The following is a 20,567-nucleotide window of genomic DNA, read 5'->3' as shown; positions in this document are numbered from 1 at the left end:
AAAATATTGCAACGATTAAGGAAAAACTAAGGAAATGGGGTCTTTGTCTCACGGTCATAGTACAGGGGGTCTTTGTCATAGACCCCATAGTACAGGGAAAGGGTAAATTACAAACACCCCCCTTGTACTATGGGGTCAGTGACAAAATGTACAAAGATCCCCCTAAATTTTAGCTGCTGGACAAAGACTCCCTCTGTCAACATTCCATATTAATTTTCAAAAAAGGTTCTTATCATGACTGTTTAAAGTTTTCTAAATACTCAAACTAACATTTTCTCATTTATTTTACCATTTTCATTAATTTATGAAACCATCTTAGGTTTTTTTTGTACACTTTGTACTCTTCATTGTCTTCTTCATTGAAGTGTTAATTGAAATGGCTACAATAAAGACAACGATGAATATCTAGAGTTTTCAAAATCCATTCCCAACAGGTATATATCCCTAATTAACTCACTAGATATTTTCTCCTTTTCCAATGGTGTGTGTCCCTTTTTTAATTAGCTTACTAGAGATTTCTTCCATCTCACTTAACAGCCAAGGGGGTATTTATCGCAAAATAAAATTTCAAGGGGTCTTTGTTGCAAATTAAAGTATAGGTGGTCTACTTTGTCACTCACCCCATAGCACAACTCTGTAATTTACCCTTTTTATAAACAGCCTCCTAGCTAGGCAAGTATGGTTAACCACTCAAGAATCTTTGGACTTGCCCATTAGTGCTAATGACTTGATTTTGAAATGGTGGAAAGTCGAGAGGTGGAATGCTAAGTGATCCTTTCAATAGAGAAAATCCCCAATCTTGCTATGGCAATTATGGAAGAATCATAATAAAAATATCCCCTATTATTATTGATAGGGCCCTAAATTAAAGTATAGGTGGTCTTCTTTGTCATTGACCACATAGTCTGTAATTTACCCTTTTTATAAACTGCCTCTTGGCTAGGCAAGTATAGTTGACCACTCAAGACTCTTTGAACATGCCCATTAGTACTAATGACTCGATTTGAAATGGTGGAAAGTAGACCTGTTCATGGGCCGGGCTGGCCCACCCGACCCCTTGACGGTTTTGTATATAGTTATTAGCCCGCGGGCTTGACCTCGGGCCTAAAAGCACAAGCCCGACTATTTTACGGGCTAGGCTCGGGATTTGTCACAAAGCTCAGCCTGACTTTTATATATATAACTTTTAAACCCTAAATTCCTAAACCGAACCCTTCTCATATTTCATTCTTTCTCACTCTCAACTCTAATCGGCGCCACCAATGACCGACGGTGAAGATGGGTTGTAGTTCCAGTGAATAAAGGAACTCAAACAGGAAGATCATTGCAAGAACGAAAGACTCTCAGAAAGTGTAACTTGTCCATGATGGCAAAGCAGAGGATGAAAGGAATAGAGAAAGGAAAAGTAAGAGAAACAACACCGGTCCTAGTGTAATATTCATCCTTTTGAACTTGTGTAATAGCTAAAGCCGGAAGAATTCAAAATGCAGGAACTGAGTAAGAGAAAAAGCTAGAAGAACAAGAGAATTTCTACAAGTCTCATAGAAATGGGTTTCTTGAAAGAGAGTAAGATTGTTTGCCGTTTGAGTGTTGACAAGTGGAGTGACCAGGTCCTCTCTCTCTCTCTCTCTCTCTCTCTCTCTCTCTTAGTCTCTCTCTATTCTATAAGTCGATTCCTCTCTCCCTGTCTCTCTCAGGCTTCAGGCTTTTTATGAGGGCTGGGCTCGGGCCCAAGTTGTAGGCCTGTTGGTCGAGCCGGGATCGGGCTCGGGCCTACAAAAATTCAGGTAGTGCAAAGTGAAAGCCCGGCCCAGTCCGACCCATGAACAGGTCTAGTGGAAAGTCAAGAGGTGGAATGCTAAATGGTCCTTTCGATAGAGAAAAATTCCCAATCTTGCTCTGGCACTTATAGAAGAATCATAATGAAAACATTTAATAATAAAAATATCCCCCATTATTATTGATAGGGCCCTAAATTATTTCCTAGAAATTCGGTCTTACATTGATATTAATTTGAGTTTTGGCAAAGAAAAATAGATGGATAAACCTACATTTGGATGCAATTAAGATTAACTTTGATATCTCTTGCATCAATGGATGAAGCATGGGCTGCTTGGGAAGCCCAGAGAAGCCCACAATGTGGCTCTTAATTTCAACAACAAGAATATTACTATTAAGAGTGATTCTGAATTGGTAATTCACTATCCTCTCTCCTCACCATCACAACCTCTCTTGGTTCCTCTCTCCCTCAGTGCCCCCCTCTCTCCACTAACCTGTCTCTCTTCCCCACCAACCAATCAACCTTTGTTTAGTTTTTTTTCTTATTTTATTTTTAAAATATTTCAATTGTTATTATTAAATTATGAACCATTGTTTGGATCAAATGGTTAAATGGTTAAACCATCCAGGTTAACAGGTTGTTGACTAATTCAATGCTTTTCTTTTGTAAAATAATGGTTTGGGCAATGAAAAAAAAAAAGAAAAAACAAATTGGTGGCAGGTTTCTAGTCCAAACGGTTCAACCTTGTTTTACATAGATTTTAAGCTATATTTGAATGTGCCTTAAAAAAATATAGAAATAGCAATAAATGCTCTATTTACACAAACTTATAATGTATTATAATAAATACATGTTGTATGGAAAATTCGGCTAAGGTTAGTCAATGTGGCTTTAATTTTAATAATATAATGCATATATGATGTACATTATGAAATGATATAATTAAAGTATTAGATAATATAATATGATAATATATATTATCTATTATATATAATAACATAATATCATCATCATCGTCATCCAAGCCTTATCCCAACTATATCTATTTGACCATACGAATCCTATTTCGTCATTCTTAGTCCATTGTTAAATTAATAGGCAATTAACACTTAATCATTTTCTAGACTAATGTTCTTTTTGGTCTGCCCTATCCCTTTTAGCCCCTTTAACTTGCAATAGATCACTTCTTGTAAGTGCTTCCAAAGGTCTTCTATGCACATGACCAAACCACCTTAATTTACTTTTTCATTCTATCACCTATTAGAGCTAATCAATGATTTCTTTAAATAGCTTCTTTTCTAATCCTATCCTTTCCAATTTTTTCATTCATCCATTTCAATATATGCATTTTTTCCACTCCCATTTTTTTAACGTGTTTCTTAATTGCCAAAGACTTTTCTCCATACAACATATCTGACCTTACAATTGTTTTATAAATTTTATATTTAATCTAGGTGGGATTTGCCTATCACATAAGATTTTTCGGTGCACTCCTATTTTTTGCTCATCATAGTCTAATTCTATGAACAACATCCTCCTTAATCTCTTCCTTGTCTTGCTAACCTCATTGTTAATCACTAGGTGGCTTCCCCTCCAAGGTGCCAGGCCTATAAGATTAGGCACTTCTTCCTTTCTGTGGGCGGTGGGTGGTCCTTCACCTCGGAGTGGAAGTCAGCCATCAGGGACATCAAGGATGACTCAACCTTGAGGGCCATCAAGGATCCAACATTGGATTGTAGAGGTGCTTGGATGTCCTCGACTTGATGGGTCATTGTTGACTTCGGGGCACAACATTTAGCTGCCACCCTCTGGCCATGGGTAGCATGGGCACTGTTCCTGTTATACTCAACCTAAGTTGGGTCAAGGTCGGGCCTCAACCATTAATGCTTAGCAAGGTTTGGATAAATTATGCCAAATGTGCATGAAGTCAGTGTTAGACCTCGGTCGGGTCTCGAGGAGTTGTGCCATTGGTGTGTCTGCAATGTGCTAGTGTGTGCAATGCGATAGTCACTAGCTTTGCAAAAGGGATGCTTTATTGCTTTGATTTTTTGAAGTTATAGTAGGTTCGGATGTCATTGGTCTCGACGCCGGTCAGTGCTAGTACATCCTCAGGTTGTTGGTGTTCCATCTTCTTGGTATGGGCTTACCATCGAGGTCTTGTCATGAAATGTCTTCAGTGGACGCTGACGTCGTAGTACTTGGCCATCCTCTATTGGTATGTTCCCATCCTGATTAGTGTTCAATCCCTAGCTTCTTCTAAGTGGTCCATCTCAGCACGAAGGACCTCGTTATTAGTTTCTTCATTGTAGAGATCAGTTTGAAGTGTGGCAAACCCGATCACTCCTTTTGCTCTGAATGCTAGGCTAAACGGGTCTCCGATCACTATCCTTGGTGTGGTATGGTAGGCCCAGTGGATGCTTAGAAGCTCTTCTACCCATCTCTACCTTTGGCCTTACCCAACCTTGTCTTCAGCCCGTGCAATAGGGCGCAGTTCATGACTACGGTCTACTCGTTGCTCTAAGGTCACTATATTGCAATTATGAAGTAATCTATTCCGAACTCGGTGTAGTGCTCTTTGAACTTTCTATCTATGAACTACAAGATGTTATAAGTGGTCACCGCCCATGAAATGCCGAAGTGACAGGTGATGTTCCTCCTAGGGTTGTACATGGTTAGTTTGTTTCGGTTTCATTTACTTTTGCCAACAGAACCAACACTGGATTGATTATTTGGCCAATCGAAATCAATCCATAAAAGTATAAAACCGTTAAACTGATTTTAAATTTTTTTTTCAGTAGATTTAATCAATTAATTGAAGGAAAGTGTATCATTATGTATTTTACTATCAAATGTCAAATCTATAACAATTATTACATGGGTCCCATTGGATCCGACTAGAGGTAAAAATTTTCACTCCCTTGTGAAAAACTATCTTATTAGAACTTTATTTGATATTATATCTTGAATTGTTACACTAGTGGTCCCACTTTATTGGTAAAAACCATTAACATACTTAAATTGATACATTTAGAGCTATCAACAATCTAAACAAAAAACTATTAACGTGAAAATTGACATCTGAGCCTAAGATGTTAGAGCGTCAGACCTTATAGGTGGTAGGAGTTTGGAGTTTAGATTTTTAGTTTTGTTTCTTCATTCTTTTGAAATTGAGAATTAAGAAATTGAGAGTGGGAGAAAAGAATGAAGAGAAAGAGACTGTTGAATGCTTGACAATTTTTAAATATAAAATACATCAAAACTTAAAAGAATATAAATTAAAAAGTAATAACAAGGCTACATTTTCTTGGGTTTCACTAATACATGAAATAGATGTAAAACATAGTCAGTTGGATCGGATTTTGTTCAGTTTATAACATAATAACCCATCGTCGAACCAAACCATAAGATTTTGCTCATTTTCAAATAAAAAATGACTAAATTATTTTGAGAACCATCCAAATCGGATCGAATCAGGCTAGTTTGATCGATTTCTACAATTTTGTGAACAACCCTAGTTTCTTCATAGGAAGCCCTAGGTGTTTTGGGTCGTGATCTGTGCCAATTTTGTGTAGTAGTCCATGGGGACGAAGGTATTTCTTCTGTATGGCCATGATAGGGAAGGCATCGAGAATGTCCATGCTCCATTGAGCAAAAGACCAAAGAATAGAGATCGATGTTAGGGGGCCGTTGGCTGATGAAGTAGATTGGCGTGGCTTTGGAAGTAGTCACATTTCTACACAAGTTGTGGTGCATCTTATTTCATGGTCGATTAGAAATAGCCCTGCCAAAGAGCCTTGTAAGTCAAAGTTAGGGAGATACCCTCGTGTATCTCCCTAAGGATGTAGTTAGCGTCATTCGATTGGAGGCATTTCAAGTATGACAATGTGTGCGATTTGCGGTAAAGCTGTCCTCTGATTATGCAGTACTGATCTTCCTTGTGTGAAAGTTTTTTTGCCTCGGCTTAATCTTTTAACAAGGTGCCGTTCTAGAGATACTAAATAATGGGATCCATCCAAGATGTTTGTTGTCACAACAAGAACTTCAACTATACTTGGGTGAGATAAGGTGTCTACCCGAACTGTCCTTTCAAGATATGTTTGGAATGAGCTGGCGAATTTAGATAAGGTGTTGACTTGGAGGTTTTCAACTCTCGGTATCTGTTGTATAGTGAAGTGCTCGAATTAGGCAATGAACTCTTGGATTTTCCTTAAGTAGTTGGCCATGGTGGGCTCCCTTGCTTCAAACTAGCCGTTGACCTGGTTCACCATCAATTGCAAGTCACTGAAGGCTTCAACATGCTTTGCTCCAACTTCTTGTGCAAGGCATAGTCCGACTATGAGGGTTTCATACTCTGTTTCATTATTAGAAGCTTTGAAGTCGAACCTATGGGCATGTTTGAGAACGATGTCTATCGGTCCGAGGAGTATGAGACCAGCACCGCTCCCTTGCTGGTTCGACAATCATCGATGCGCAACATCCATGCTAGGGCTCTTCAACCAAATTAGGGGATGAGAAGGTGCACTTGGCTATGAAAATCAGCAAAGGCATGGGCTTTTATGGCCAGCTGAGGATCATAGTCAAGGTCGAACTCATTGAACTCTATGATCCACCTTATCAATCGTCTTGATGTCTCCTGTTTCTACAGTATCTGCCTAAGGAACTAATCGGTGAGGACATGGATGTTATGCTTCTGGAAGTATGGTCGAAGCTTTTGTGCCAAGGTCACGATGGCTAAGGCGACTTTCTCCAGGTTTGGGTGTCTAGTTTCCGCACCCATGAGCATTTTTCTAGCATAGTATATCGGCTTTGGACACTGTCTTCTTGCTTTACCATAACCAAGCTGACCACTTCATCACCAACTGAGAGGTATAGGGGTAGCTAGTCTCTGGGGCTCGATTTTATTAGTTGGGGTGGCGAGTTTTGGTACTTCTTTATCTATTGAAAAGTTTATTCACATTTCTCGGTCCATTGGAAATCCTTAACCTTCTTTAGGGCCTTAAAGAAGGGCAGACAGTGGTCTGTGGACTTTGACATGAATCGACCAAGGCCAGTGACTCATCCGGTGAGGTGCTATACTTCTTCATGTGTTCGTGAAGCTTCATATCTAGGATGGCCTGGATTTTCTCTGAATTAGATTTGATCCCTCTTTGTGTCACCATTAAGCTTAGGGATTTGCCTGAGCTAATGCCAAAGGCACACTTGGTTGGATTCAGATTCATGTCGTACTGTTTGAAGATTCTGAAGATTTATTCTAGGTCGATCAGGTGCTCCATTGCTTTCATGCTTTTCACTAGCATGTTGTTGATGTAAGTCTCCATGTTCTAACCAAGATGATCTCTCAACATGACGTTCATCGGCCTTTGGTAGGTCATGCCGACATTCTTAAGGCCAAAGGGAATTACTTTGTAGTAGTAGAGTCCTCATACAATGATGAAGGTGATCTCCTGGTCGTTGGGGTGCATTTTAATTTAGTTGTAGCTTGAAAAGGCATCCATAAAACTTAGGAGCCCATGCCCTATTGTTGCATCGATGAGCTGATCTATCATCGACAAGGGGAAGTTGTCCTTTGGGCAAGCTTAGTTGAGGTTGATAAAGTCGATGCAGATTCTCCACTTCCCGTTGACTTTCTTCACCATTACCACGGTCACAAGCCAATTCGGGTAGGTCACCTCTCTAATGAAGCCCACGTCTAGGAGTTTCTTTACTTCCTCATTGATCACCTACCACCGTCCAAGGGTGAAGTTCATCTTCTTCTACCACACAGGTCGATAGTGGGGGTTAGTGTTGAGTCGAGGGTTTGACCTTGGGGTCGATCCCCAACATGTCTCCAACATGTCTTCTAGAGCAAGCACAAACATTTGCTTGATACGGGGCATGTCTTATCGGTATCAGTTGACAACTGGACGAGATACACTACAAATAGAAACATATTCTGTAAGTCATTCATATCATGCCGAATTTATATCGACATGTATTGTGTTGTATCGGTTGATACGCACTGGAATGGGGCAATACGCATGAAACGCCGCATCTCTATATACTTCATAAAAAATGTAGCTATTCCAATTCGAAACTAGGACATTCAGACATGCCATTTTTCGTTACACTCTAAACCATCAAGCCAGGCTTTATCATATGTTACTAAATAAAATGAAATAAATTTTATTACGTTTTTGTTACAATTTAAACAAAAACACATGTTTATATTTAACAATTCTAACTATTCCAAGCAATAATATTCAAAAATAGTATTTTATAAATTAATAGAAAAAATATTCTATCAAGTCCATATTTATATAAAAAGATGATTTTTAATATCAATAAAATTATATAAAGAAAATATTGATAATAAAATAATTATTTTAATATTTAAATTGCACATGAAATGCATTTTAATTTTTTATATTTTTAAAAATTATTAGTTAATATTTTAATATTTATTAATAAGTAATAACACCATATTTATTATTTATAAAAAAAATAAAAATGTTGTTTACAAAATATTGAAGAACATAATATTAAATTGAATTTATCAAATTCACTAATATAATTTCTTTTCAAAAAATGAATTTTATTTTGAATTATTTATAGAAATAAAAATATTAACAATGTATAATTATTTTAGTAACTAAAAATTATGAATTTTTATAGGATATGTATCTTAGAAATTTTAACAAATTTGATATAATTTAAGTTAGTATTATATTTTTGTGAATTGTTAATAGACATGTTCATGGGCCGGGCTCGGGCTTGGCTTTTGTCAAATTTTGAATGGGCCCGGCCCAAAGCCCGAGCCCGACATAGTGTAAAGTCAGGCCTAAAGCTTGGCCCATGAACAGGTTTAATTGTTAATTGGTGTTTTAATTTGCATTTGAGAATTTAATATTTAGTTGACTTTTTTGTTAATGTTAAAAAATTAAAATAGTAAAATAAAAAATTAGTGATATAATAATTAGTGTCTTGGACTCTTGATTGATGCATTATAAATAAAATTATATGATATCTAGGCATCCCGATATATTAATTGTAATATATTTTTTCATATACACCATTAAGATAAATGTATGTATATACTATTTGTGACTATTTTGGTCTTAAATTTAGTGTTATGAATGTATTTGTAGAATTTGTATGTATTTCCCTAACGTATATATGTTTTCATATTTTTCATTTGTATCAATGTGTTTTCAAAGCGTATCCATATCTGCATCCGAATTCTTTGATACGATACATGATACTAATACTTTAATCCTTGGTTCCATGGACCATTTTCTAGCAAAGAGCATATTTGGACGGTTTTATTCGAGTCACCGCCAGAAAGTGGTACTTGAGTCAGGCCCTCCATGGGCTAATTATGTTGGGTGCAAAGCTCATCCCAAAGGTTTAAGACATCAACAACAAGAGCTTCTCGAGTTGGGGCCTTTCCTTTGCAAGCTACCACGTAACATTGCCTCGATGTGTGCTAGTTTCCTCAGGTGACACCTGTGCTGTGCTCGGTTGGGAACTTGACTACTAGGTGGTTGACATCAAGGCACGTAAAACATTTAGCATTGGCTGACCGAGGATGATGTTATATGGGGACCAAACTTTCACGACCAAGAAGTCCATCACCATGCTCTTCAATGGGTCATCGCTTAGGGTCAGTCACAGGGAATCCTACTAAAGGGGTGTTCATAAGGTGCAACAATTCCTTTTCGATCTTCAACTTCAAGAAGGGATCTTCAAAGATGATGTCCGTCAAACTCCCTATGTCCACGAGTACCCGACACACTTAAAAATCAATGGTTTTCGTTGTTATCACCAGGGCATCGTCGTGTGGCATCTACACCCCTTTGAGGTCATCATCTGTGAAGGTTACAGGGGCGTCTGACCTGGCCCTCTACAGTGCTCAGTCCTCAACCTGGTTTAGAATAAGGAACATTACTATTACATTTCTTGCAATATGATGTTGAGTCTTCTAATTTTTTTTTTTTTTTGGAAACTTAGTACATGCAAAATAATACCATCTATATGTATTACCTTGTTTATGGATACTTTGCAAGTATAAATAATGCCCTATGAAAATAAGTATATTTTATTAAAATCAAATAAATAAATATTTATAATTTGCAATTCATTAATGTTATCCAACATCTATGCAAACCTTAGATGTAAATTCTGTCTTTAGGTCAAACAATTCGAAAATTGTCCTCCTGTTTTTAAAATTCTCTCCTCCAATGGTAAAGAATAATTCTCAGGTATATCAAATTCTCTAATTGTTGACAATAAATTTGATTCAATACTATGAAATACTTCGAAAAATTTTAAAATAAATTAGAAAATTTGAATAATAACAATAATAGAAATAATTTACAATATATACAATTCATACCTTGTTAAAATATTATTGACGCATTCATTTTGCAAATTTAAGTATAATTTTGTTACACTTGTTGATGAGAGATATGTAACACCTACAAACATATTTAACATTCAACATTATAATATAATATTATATAACAAAAGGAATTTAAGAGAAAATGGCAAAAGTTACCTTGATATTTATTTACTATAATTGAAGTAATGATAAAAATATTTATACTTGATTTATTTTCAATTAATTCTTTCCCAATTAAATTCATTGTCTCACCCCATAAAGAGACTTTCATACATTTTCCCATGTAATAATTTAATTCAATATTAGTAATTATATTAACAATAGATAAATAATTTAAGATCACGAATTGTTTTCCAAAATAATACTCTTCAACTCATTATTTCCAAAATGCGTGTGTATGTGTGGAAAAAGAAAGTAAAAATTACTGACCAATAAAATATGTATTATCTTTGTTTATAGTGATGTTATCAAAACCAATCAGTTCAAATATGTGTCTCGAAATTTTTACAATTCTTTTAGAAATCAGCTCAATGTAAATAGTCTATTTAAAATATATAACAAATGCATGCTTTATAGATGTATAAGACTCTTTACTTTGAATAACATTAAATGTTTTGAAAAATATAAAATACCATCGCACAAAAAATTTTCAAGTTTATAATACAAACTCTTCCATATAATAACATTTATTTGTTCTCCTTACAAAAGATATAAATAAATTAAATTTTATTAATAAATTTAAAATTCATGAAAAATATAACATGTCTAATATGTATACTTACATTTTCATTAGTTAATAATACATCAAAGCTCCGTAGTTAATCATTATTTTTAAAATACAACGCTTTCCACATGTATCCGATTTTAATTCATTGAGATAATGATAATATCTTAAGGACATATTTTCACTCACCTATTCAGTAAGTCTGCGTTTGGAAATGATGTAAATGAAGTGTAAATTCTGATTCAGGGTAAATCTACACTCTAGTTCAATTTTGCTTGTGTTTGGTAACAATGCGTTTATGCATTGACAAATGAGGGAAAACACATTTTCCAATGATGTTTACATCGATAATTAGATGTAAAAGTACATCAATAAAAAAGAAGTAAATTTGCATTCAAATGAGCTTTTGATAAAAAAAAAGGCATATACTTTATTGGAATTCATGTTTGCATCTATTACAACTAAAAGTTTGTTTGGTAAAAAGTTAAATTTGTTAATGCAAAACTAACCCGACTTTGTATTTGCATGATCCATTTTGTACTCTGCATATTTGTATTCACACTCTATTTGCATCATTTCCAAACGCAGCTTAAATTGAAAAAAATTTAGAGCTAAAATTTATATAAAATTTTAAGAAATAACTCTTTACAATCAATATATTTGAATACAAATTATTGAACACTTTATAGTAGACAATGCTTTGTTTATAACTTTCTAGTTCATTGTCCAAGGCTCATTGTTCATTTTTCCAATCAAAATATTTAAACCTTCATTTGATGTTATATGGGAAATTGCTATATATAATTGTTAATGAGTAAAAACAGGTTGCGACAATTCCAATATAATTTAAAGTTTATCCTTGACTTTTATTTATTATCATTGCAAAACATACATTCAATAAAAATTGCCTCCATTTAAGAATATATGGCCAATTTGATTTAGTTATCACTATATTTGGAATGAACATCTTTTTACCCACATTATTTTTTATAATTATTTTTGCTTTTATCACTCTTTTTGCTAATTGAATAACAATTTGTCTTGTTCCAATATATAATCCGTCACTTTGATTTAAATTCTGAAGGAAAATTATTGGAACTTTAGTTTTAAATTGAACTTATGATTTCAAATTCTAGAAAAATTTAACGTATTTAAGAACTCTGTGGGAAATAAAACATATTGGTTTCAATTGATTCAAAGATAGGGCTTATTGTGTTTGCACTTAAATATGTAGTTGTATCACCAGATAAAGTAGATAAGATATAAGTATTCACTTCATCCACATTTTCATTGGTAAGTATTAAAATGGATTTTTTTTTGTTAAATAATTGCAGTCTACTTATCTACATTCCAAATTAGAATATACTGTTGACACAATATTCTTAGCAAGGCCATTCTCAGGTGGTATCATAAATACTTATATTATTCTTATTTAAATTAGTTTGTGGTGATCATCCAAAGACACTTATGCAATTTACCATCTCCAAGTTTTAATACTTACTTACATAATTTTTGTTAAATGGAAAATAACACATTGATGCCATATATTTGATTTATTAATCGCAAATGAGAAAATTACTTATTGTGTTCTCTTATTAACAATAGGTAAAATTTGTTTAAAATCCCCATCAAGTAAAACATGTTTCCCTCGAAAAACGTTTTCAATATAAAATGTATCATTTACGTGCATAAGATCTCTGAAAATTCTATCTACAATCTTAAATGCATTTTTATAAGTAATTACAAATTTATCCCAAATTATTTATCAACTTGGCCCAATGTAATCTTTATGCTATTGGACAACATATATCGTCACCAATTTCAAGTGAAATCTTTAATCTATGATGGACAATTTTACCTATTGGAAGTAAAAGTGTTGCAATTCCTAACGAAACACATACGATTATTGGAATTGGCAATCTTAAATCCTTTATTTAGACCTTAATTGTACAATTATTGCTTTTGAAAAATAAATTATTTTCATACCCCTTTTCCATGAACAAAAAATTAACCTCCTGAATTTGTATGCAATGCTTGTAAGATTGGTTCAAATACAAATTTTTGCTCTGTATTCAATGAGTATGTATGCACTCTTTGCAAAACTCCATCATAATTCATTTCTTCTCGAATTATTCAATTTTTAACTCGAGATTGAAATGACATTTGCAAATAATGTTTTGGAAAATCTGTAAGAAAACTACTACACTTGTTTAATATATTTTCAATTTCATGTAATAAATAAATCTTCAATTGCCCATCTAATAACTCAATTGAGTTATCCTGTAGTATTCTTTTTTGATGATGTAACATATCATTTAAAAGCAATTCCTAATGTTTATTTAATAATTTTAAATGATCTAAAACCTCACAAAAAAATAATATTGCAACAAAAATTGTATGCAACTATTGACTTATAGACCACAATTTAGCTTGTTCAATAGTTTCATGCCACTTATAATTATCATCTATTAATCCAAACGTTAAACATGTTGATTTAAAGGAAAGGTAGGTGATTCCCTTCACAGTTTCGATTTCCTCAAACTTCTTGGATCTTTTATAATATTTAAAAGCATTCGAAGATAAAATCGTTCACCTAAAGTTGGCTGTAAATAGTAAATCTCTCAATTAATTTACCAAACTTTCTTCTTGTCCAAATTTTGTTTTTTTATTGTAATCCATTTTGTAGGAAAATCAACATATGTTAACTCCTTTGCATCATCATATATAGTATTTGCATACATGTATTGAGTAAACTTGGTTTGTTCCAAGTCGGAATTATTGAAAACCCTAATTAAATTGTCATTATCTTTAAAAGTAATATTTTGCTCACCTGGTGGTGAAATGATAGTCTTTCAACACTTGGAAATTAGAATTTAATATCAAATATGAATATTCTATAGCAAGTTTTCAATGCAAAAATATATCAGCAATCCAAATAAGTTTTGATTTTATCAACTTCTCTTACCTTACGAATTTCACTTTAATTCCATTATACAATATTTTTCTCAATAACAACAGTGGCCTTATCTTGTATTTTATTAATATACTTAAATAATTACTTTATAGATCTTGAGATTGCACGATTCTACATTGATATGTATTTGAAGCCGATAAATTAAATCAATATTATATGGAATAACCTATATATTATCCGCTACAAAACCATTCTTCATTGCAATCCATCTATTATTTCTTTTCCTATATATAAGATAACAATTTCGATCAAATGTGGTCTCATTACAAAATTCCTTAGGATAATGCTTAGAGCAGTTTTCGTTAATTATGCATAAAATAATTATGTTTAATTCTCCACATGGATCATGAACCATAAATTAAACCACTATTTTATATGCCTCCGAATCTTTATCTTTATCTAGAAGGTCTATTAAAATAATTCTATCAACTTCTGTTGGTGTTGAAGGTTTATCATCTGGATGCATGAATAACAAAATATGTGCATATAAGAACCCTCATTTTTTTTTTTTAATTTGATGGTATAAATTGCTGAAAAATTAATAAAATTATTTAATTTAAATATACATAAATATATATAACAACCCATTATAATACCTGCAATGACTCTTCCTAAATGTAAGAATTCTTCTTCAAATATCTTATGATTTGGTTTAGTTTTATCTTGAATATACGAGCAACAATATTAGGTCTTGTTTATCTTAAATACACGAGCAACAATATTTGGTCTAGTTTATCTTGAAGAGACGTGCAACAATATTTGATGTAGTTTTATTTTTATTTCATTCCATTTTGTATTACATGTGAATGTAAGAAAGATATCAAATGATCCTACCCATCTGCAAATTGTCATTGCATCCTGATAATTCTGGACTATATATCTTGGACCTCTAGTGAAAGTTGATAGTAATGCCATGCGTTGTCCTACAAATGATGCACTAATGTCTCTTGCAAAAACTACATCTCTAAATGTGTCTAAAATTTGAAAAGATGCATAGTTGCTTTTCTACTTTTTAGTGGGTCTGAATCCATAAGTTTATTTGTTTTGAATCAACCCTTTTACCAATTTTGAAATATATGGATTTTACTATTTTACCCCTAAACATACAATTTGGAAATGTTGAATTCAATTTACATTATCTCATAAAAAATAAATTTCAACCTCAAAATAATATTGAAACAATACAAATAATAAATAATAAATTAATAATTACTAATTAATAAATGAAATGTTTAAAATTTTAAAAATAATTAATGATTATAAAATTATTAAAATAATAAATAATTTACATAATAAAAATTAAAATAATTTTTATAAATTAACGAAATAATTAAAATTTATTAGTTAATAAAAATATTTAATAATTAATAAATAACATAATTAAATTTATAAAAATATTAAAATAATAAATAATAATAATAATTTATAATTTATAATTAATAAAAGCATTATTATTATTCATCGAACCACCACTACTACTTGTTGTAGCTGCGGTGGCGGGAAGACAGGGGATGGAGAGAGAGAGAGAGAGGGTGAGAGAAAGAAGACATGGGGAGAGGGAGAGTTGCCAGTGGGGGGAGAGAGAGAAGACAACGGTGGTGGCGAGAAGACAGGGGTAGGAGAGAGAGAGAGTCGCAGTTGCAAGTTGCAATGGCGGTAGCAGGAATACAGGGCGAAGAGTGCGAGAGAGAGAGAGAGAGAGAGAAAAGACAGGGATGAGAGAGTTGCCATTGCAAGTTGCAGCGACAGTGGCAGGAATACACGGCGAAGAGAGAGAGAAAGAGAGAGAGAGAGAGAAGGGCAAGAGAAGACTAGGGGGAGAGAGAGAGAGAGCCGCTGCAACTTGTAGCAGCGATGGCGAGGAGATAGAGCTAAGAGAAAGAGAGAGAACGAGAGCGAGCGAGAGAGAGAGAGAGAGAGAGCGAGAGAGAGAGAGAGAGAGAGAGAGAGAGAGAGAGAGAGAGAGAGAGAGAGAGAGAGAGAGAGAGAGAGAGAGAAGATAGGGGGAGAGAGAGAGAGAGAGAGCTGTTGTTGCAACTTGCAACAGCGGTGGTAAGGAGACAGGGCCAAGAGAGAGAGAGAGAGAGAGGGAGGGAGAGAGAGAGAGAGCCAGAGAGAAAGAGAGGTCGAATGCTTAGGTTTTCTAAGTTTGGGGGTATTAGGGGTAACTCGGGTCATTTACAAAAAATTATAAGGATATTTTGGACATTGGGCCGGCTCTGAAATGCGTCTGAGCATGTTAAGAGCTGGGCCAAGGTCTATGATTTTTACATCTGAAAATCAATTTCAGACCCAGTTTAAGAGGTACAACCAAACAAGGGGTGAGGTCTGAAAAGTAGCATTTTAAGATTCAGGCCTCTAAAAAGTGCAAACGACACCTTAATATCTTTTTAACTTTTCAGATTTTAATTTTCAAATTTATCAAACGCCACCTTAGATCCTTATAAAGTTTAGCTCAAATATTTGACTAGTGATTCTTGAAATAAGTCAACATGTTCTCTTCTATGCATGTTTGTGCATAGAGTAATGTGAAGTTTTTTAAGACGCAGAGCAACCTTATAAAGTTTTTTAAGTCAACAATGGAAACACTGGCCATCCTCTCCCACAAAGACGCAGAGAAACCTTGGGGGAGAATTAGGGGAAAGCGATGCACTTATGAGTAATGCGAAGTTTTTTAAGAAGATGCCAAGAAAGGGTATTTTAGGAATTTTTGAAAAATATATTAGTCATGTGATGTCACATGTGAATGGAGTGCAAAAAGTTAAGGGCAAGGGAGGTTTTAGACAATTGTTAGAAAACATGAGGGCACTTTAAGACAACATGCAAACAGTAAGGGTAGAGCTAGTCAATTTCCTAAACCATAGGGGTACTTTAAGAAAATTTCCCTAATAATAATAATAATAATAATAATAATAATAATAATAATAATAATAATAATAATAATAAATAAGCAAGAAACATATTAATAATGTTACTGATTTATTAAATATTATAGTCAATAGTACAAAAATATTAACTTAAGTCTTTGTTAGTTTTAGTAATATTTAATAGTGATTTATTTTTATTTTTAGTTAATGATAATTAAGTAGTGAATGTTAAAATATTTACTTATAATTGATCATATTTAATAAATTAATATTATTTTTATTATAATATTAAAATTATTAATTTTCTTTTAATACAATAATAATTTATTCCTAGTGAAATAGTATCAATAATAATATAATTATAATTAATTATTACTATATTAATACGATTTAATTATATAAAAAATATAATTAATTATAAATGTAATATAAGTAATAGTAAGATTAATATGATTAATTATGAATATATTATTTTTTAAGTAGTAATTCATATAGTTATTGAATATTCGAATAATTTAGATTTGAATATTTAGTTGTTGATGAGTAATAATAAATGTTTATTTAATTATTTTAATGTTGTGTTTTCCATGTTTTGCAAGTTCGGTTATTTCATCCTTGGGCATGATTGATCTAATTAGTTATGGGGATTATATTGTTTTTTCATCTAGAGTTTCTGCTCGTTATTACATAGGACTTCAGTTAGATATTTCTTGGTAATTTTAATGGGTTTCACCCTTTGGCACTTCTTATTGAATAGTATTTGCATCAAATAATATCTATTTTGATAAATTAAAATAGGGAAGCTAAATACTTGTAAACAAATTCGTGGCTAGAAAATGCCAAATTGGACAATTGTATTATTATACTTTAGTAGTAGGAAATCACACTAAAACCAGTAAATAAAACAATTGCAATGGAGCTAAAAACTTTACCTAAATGCTACTTTGCAAAACCCAAAAACACTTTAACCCAAGAGGCAAAAATGACCTACAAGAAGAGAAAATGATTTCAGCTCACTTCTAATTCCCCATCTAACTTGTCAAAAGAATCTTTGTTGAATAACTTCAATATGAGCTGGTTTTAAACTGCTAATGAACTATGAACTAATAACAATTACTTAGATTGACATTTTTTACAATTCTTAACTTTTCTTCTTCTTTCTTTTAATAATCTATATTAAAGTTTCAATATAAGCCTGTACCAAACATGCTACCCTTCAACCTTTATAGTTTCTACTTGAGCCCACACCAAATAGGCCAATCTTAACCTTATCTATGGGTTACTAATGCTGAGACCTTTTTTCATTGTTTGATTAATAAATCATGATGGCAAAGATGTAAAGTATAAATGTGGGGCAAGTTTGATAATGGCTGAATTATTAAATTAGTTTGTCTTTTTAGTTCAACCTAATTATGTTGTAAGCTTTGAAAAGTCAATTAATTTTGGAAGTAAACAATATAGAAATTAAGTTAACTAACTTTTTGGGTGATTAATTTTAGTTTTTTTTTGGAAGCATGATTAATTTCAGCCATTAAGTATCTTATCTCAATACTCAAGTTGCTTGAGTTATATTAATTTCACCCATTAATATTATTAATTATTAATTTGTTATAATAATTATTTACTTTTCATATAATGTAATACTTGGATATATTACAATATATTTTTATAAATTTTCCTCTTAGCTTAATAATACTTGTAATATTAAATGTTGCTAGGTAATATTAAATAATGTTTAATTTATTTAATGTTAATATTAGTTGATTAAGGAGTAATGTACAGAAAACATGGTTCTATTCAGTATGAAGATATATCATCAATAATAATATGATTAATATAACAAATTATTACGAATTATTTATATAAGTACTATAATTGATACTAAGAATATTATGATTAATTAGTAAAATATTAAAATAATGATTTATTTTACATATAATTATTACTTTGATATATTACAATATATTAATATCAAATTTGTGCTTACTTTAATAATACTTTTAATTGTTCTACAACATTTATCTAAAAATGTTTAATTACTTATTGATTTAATTAATTATTAAAAATCATTTAATATTTAACTAATTGTTAATGGTTTAATGTTAATATTAGTTGTAATAATAGATAAATAGCTATTGTTTAGTAGGGGTGTAAGTCGAGTGGGTTGGGCCAGGTTTAAGGTCAACATAGGCTTGGTCCTAAAATTTTGGCTTAAGGCTTAACCTCGGCCCGAGCTCCAGGTCAAGCCCGATTTTCCCAACCTGAGCCTAGCCCGCCCTGTAATTTGATGCACTCGGGTTGGGCTCAGGCCCAAGTCGGGCTCGGGTTGATTAATGAACCCACTCTAAAATTATACATATATAAATGTATTTATGCAAATATATACATATATTTATGTATGAATGCAAATATGTATGCAACATTTACATATATACACATATATATGTATAAATATATATAATTAGGTCGGGTTTGGGCTACCTAAGGGCTAGGCCTAACCCCAACCCGAAAAATAAAAAAAGCCTAACTTCTTGGACCCGAGCCCTTCCCAAAGACCGAAAGTCCAAGCCCAACCAGTGTAAAATTCCGGGTTGGGCCGGTTTGGGCTCAGGCTGGGGCCGCTTAATTTATTCAACGATGCTCTAATTAAAGAAATCGATTATGAATGAGTAATGAACAAAAAACATGGTTCTATTCAATAAGAAGAATGTTAACAATCTAATTTATTTATAGAAATAAATATTTACAAACAATATTAGAAATTCTCCTATTGAATAAGAAGAATATTTATAGAATTGATTTTTCCTTTTTACCGAGCATGCTTTTGCTTAGTATCCTAGAGAGATTGTGCAATAATTCCTTAAACATTTCAAGTGCCCATTCATCTTCAAATATTCTATATCCAATTTTGCATAACCAATTGTCTCTGCCATCTCTTTCATTGCCATAATAACCAACATGTATTCCGCTACGAAGATTCGGGATTTGAGAAAGCATGGTTGTCCTCCTAATGCCTTGTAAAATGCGTCGCTCTTCAACTGGTTCAATTTTGCAAGCTGCTTGAAAGAATGTTCATATTTCTTTTTTCTTATACTTATCCCATATAGATTGTGCAACAGGCTTCCATTCATTAGGTAAAGATTTTAAGAGTATTATAATTCTCTTTTCAATGAGAAGTCTTATGTTGTTACAACTTAATTGTCAACACATGTCACTAATAGCTCCTATGTGCTCTATCATGTTGTGTTTTGACTTCATCTTATAGTTTTCAATCTCTTCGAGGGTACACATGTCCACTACAAATTTAATAATTAACAATGAATGAGTGAAAATACTTTATTCTAAATTAAAATATAATGATACCATCAAAACAATTACAATGCAGTTTAAAAACCTTACCCAATTGCAAGTTTGCAAACTAAATAATGACAATAACTATTTTGGTTTTTATTATTTACTTAATTAATTATTTAATAATTGTTATTATTATTAAGTATTTACTTAATTTGTTATAATTAACTTTTTTACTTTATTAAGTATTTAATAATTGTTGTTATTATTAAGTATTTAAAATTTGGGGTCAGGACAATGAGTATGATCCCTACCCCCTAAACCTGCCCATTGCCATTCCTACCCAGGGGATCATCCCCCAAACCCATAAATACAATTCCAATAATTATGGTAATTATAAATGTAATATCCAATACTTATGAGAATTTTTAAAAGTGGTAATTTAACTTTCACTAAATTAAATTTAACTTTACTAAATTATTTATTTGAATAATTGAAATTTTTAATTTAATTTTCACTTAATTAAATTACCAAAAGAGGTATTTTTAGTAATT

Source organism: Nelumbo lutea, chromosome 6, assembly GCF_056320005.1.
Source record: "Nelumbo lutea isolate HS-2025 chromosome 6, American lotus-T2T, whole genome shotgun sequence".
Taxonomy (NCBI): domain Eukaryota; kingdom Viridiplantae; phylum Streptophyta; class Magnoliopsida; order Proteales; family Nelumbonaceae; genus Nelumbo; species Nelumbo lutea.
The sequence above is the reverse complement of the archived record's forward strand: the minus strand, read 5'-3'. Positions refer to the sequence as shown.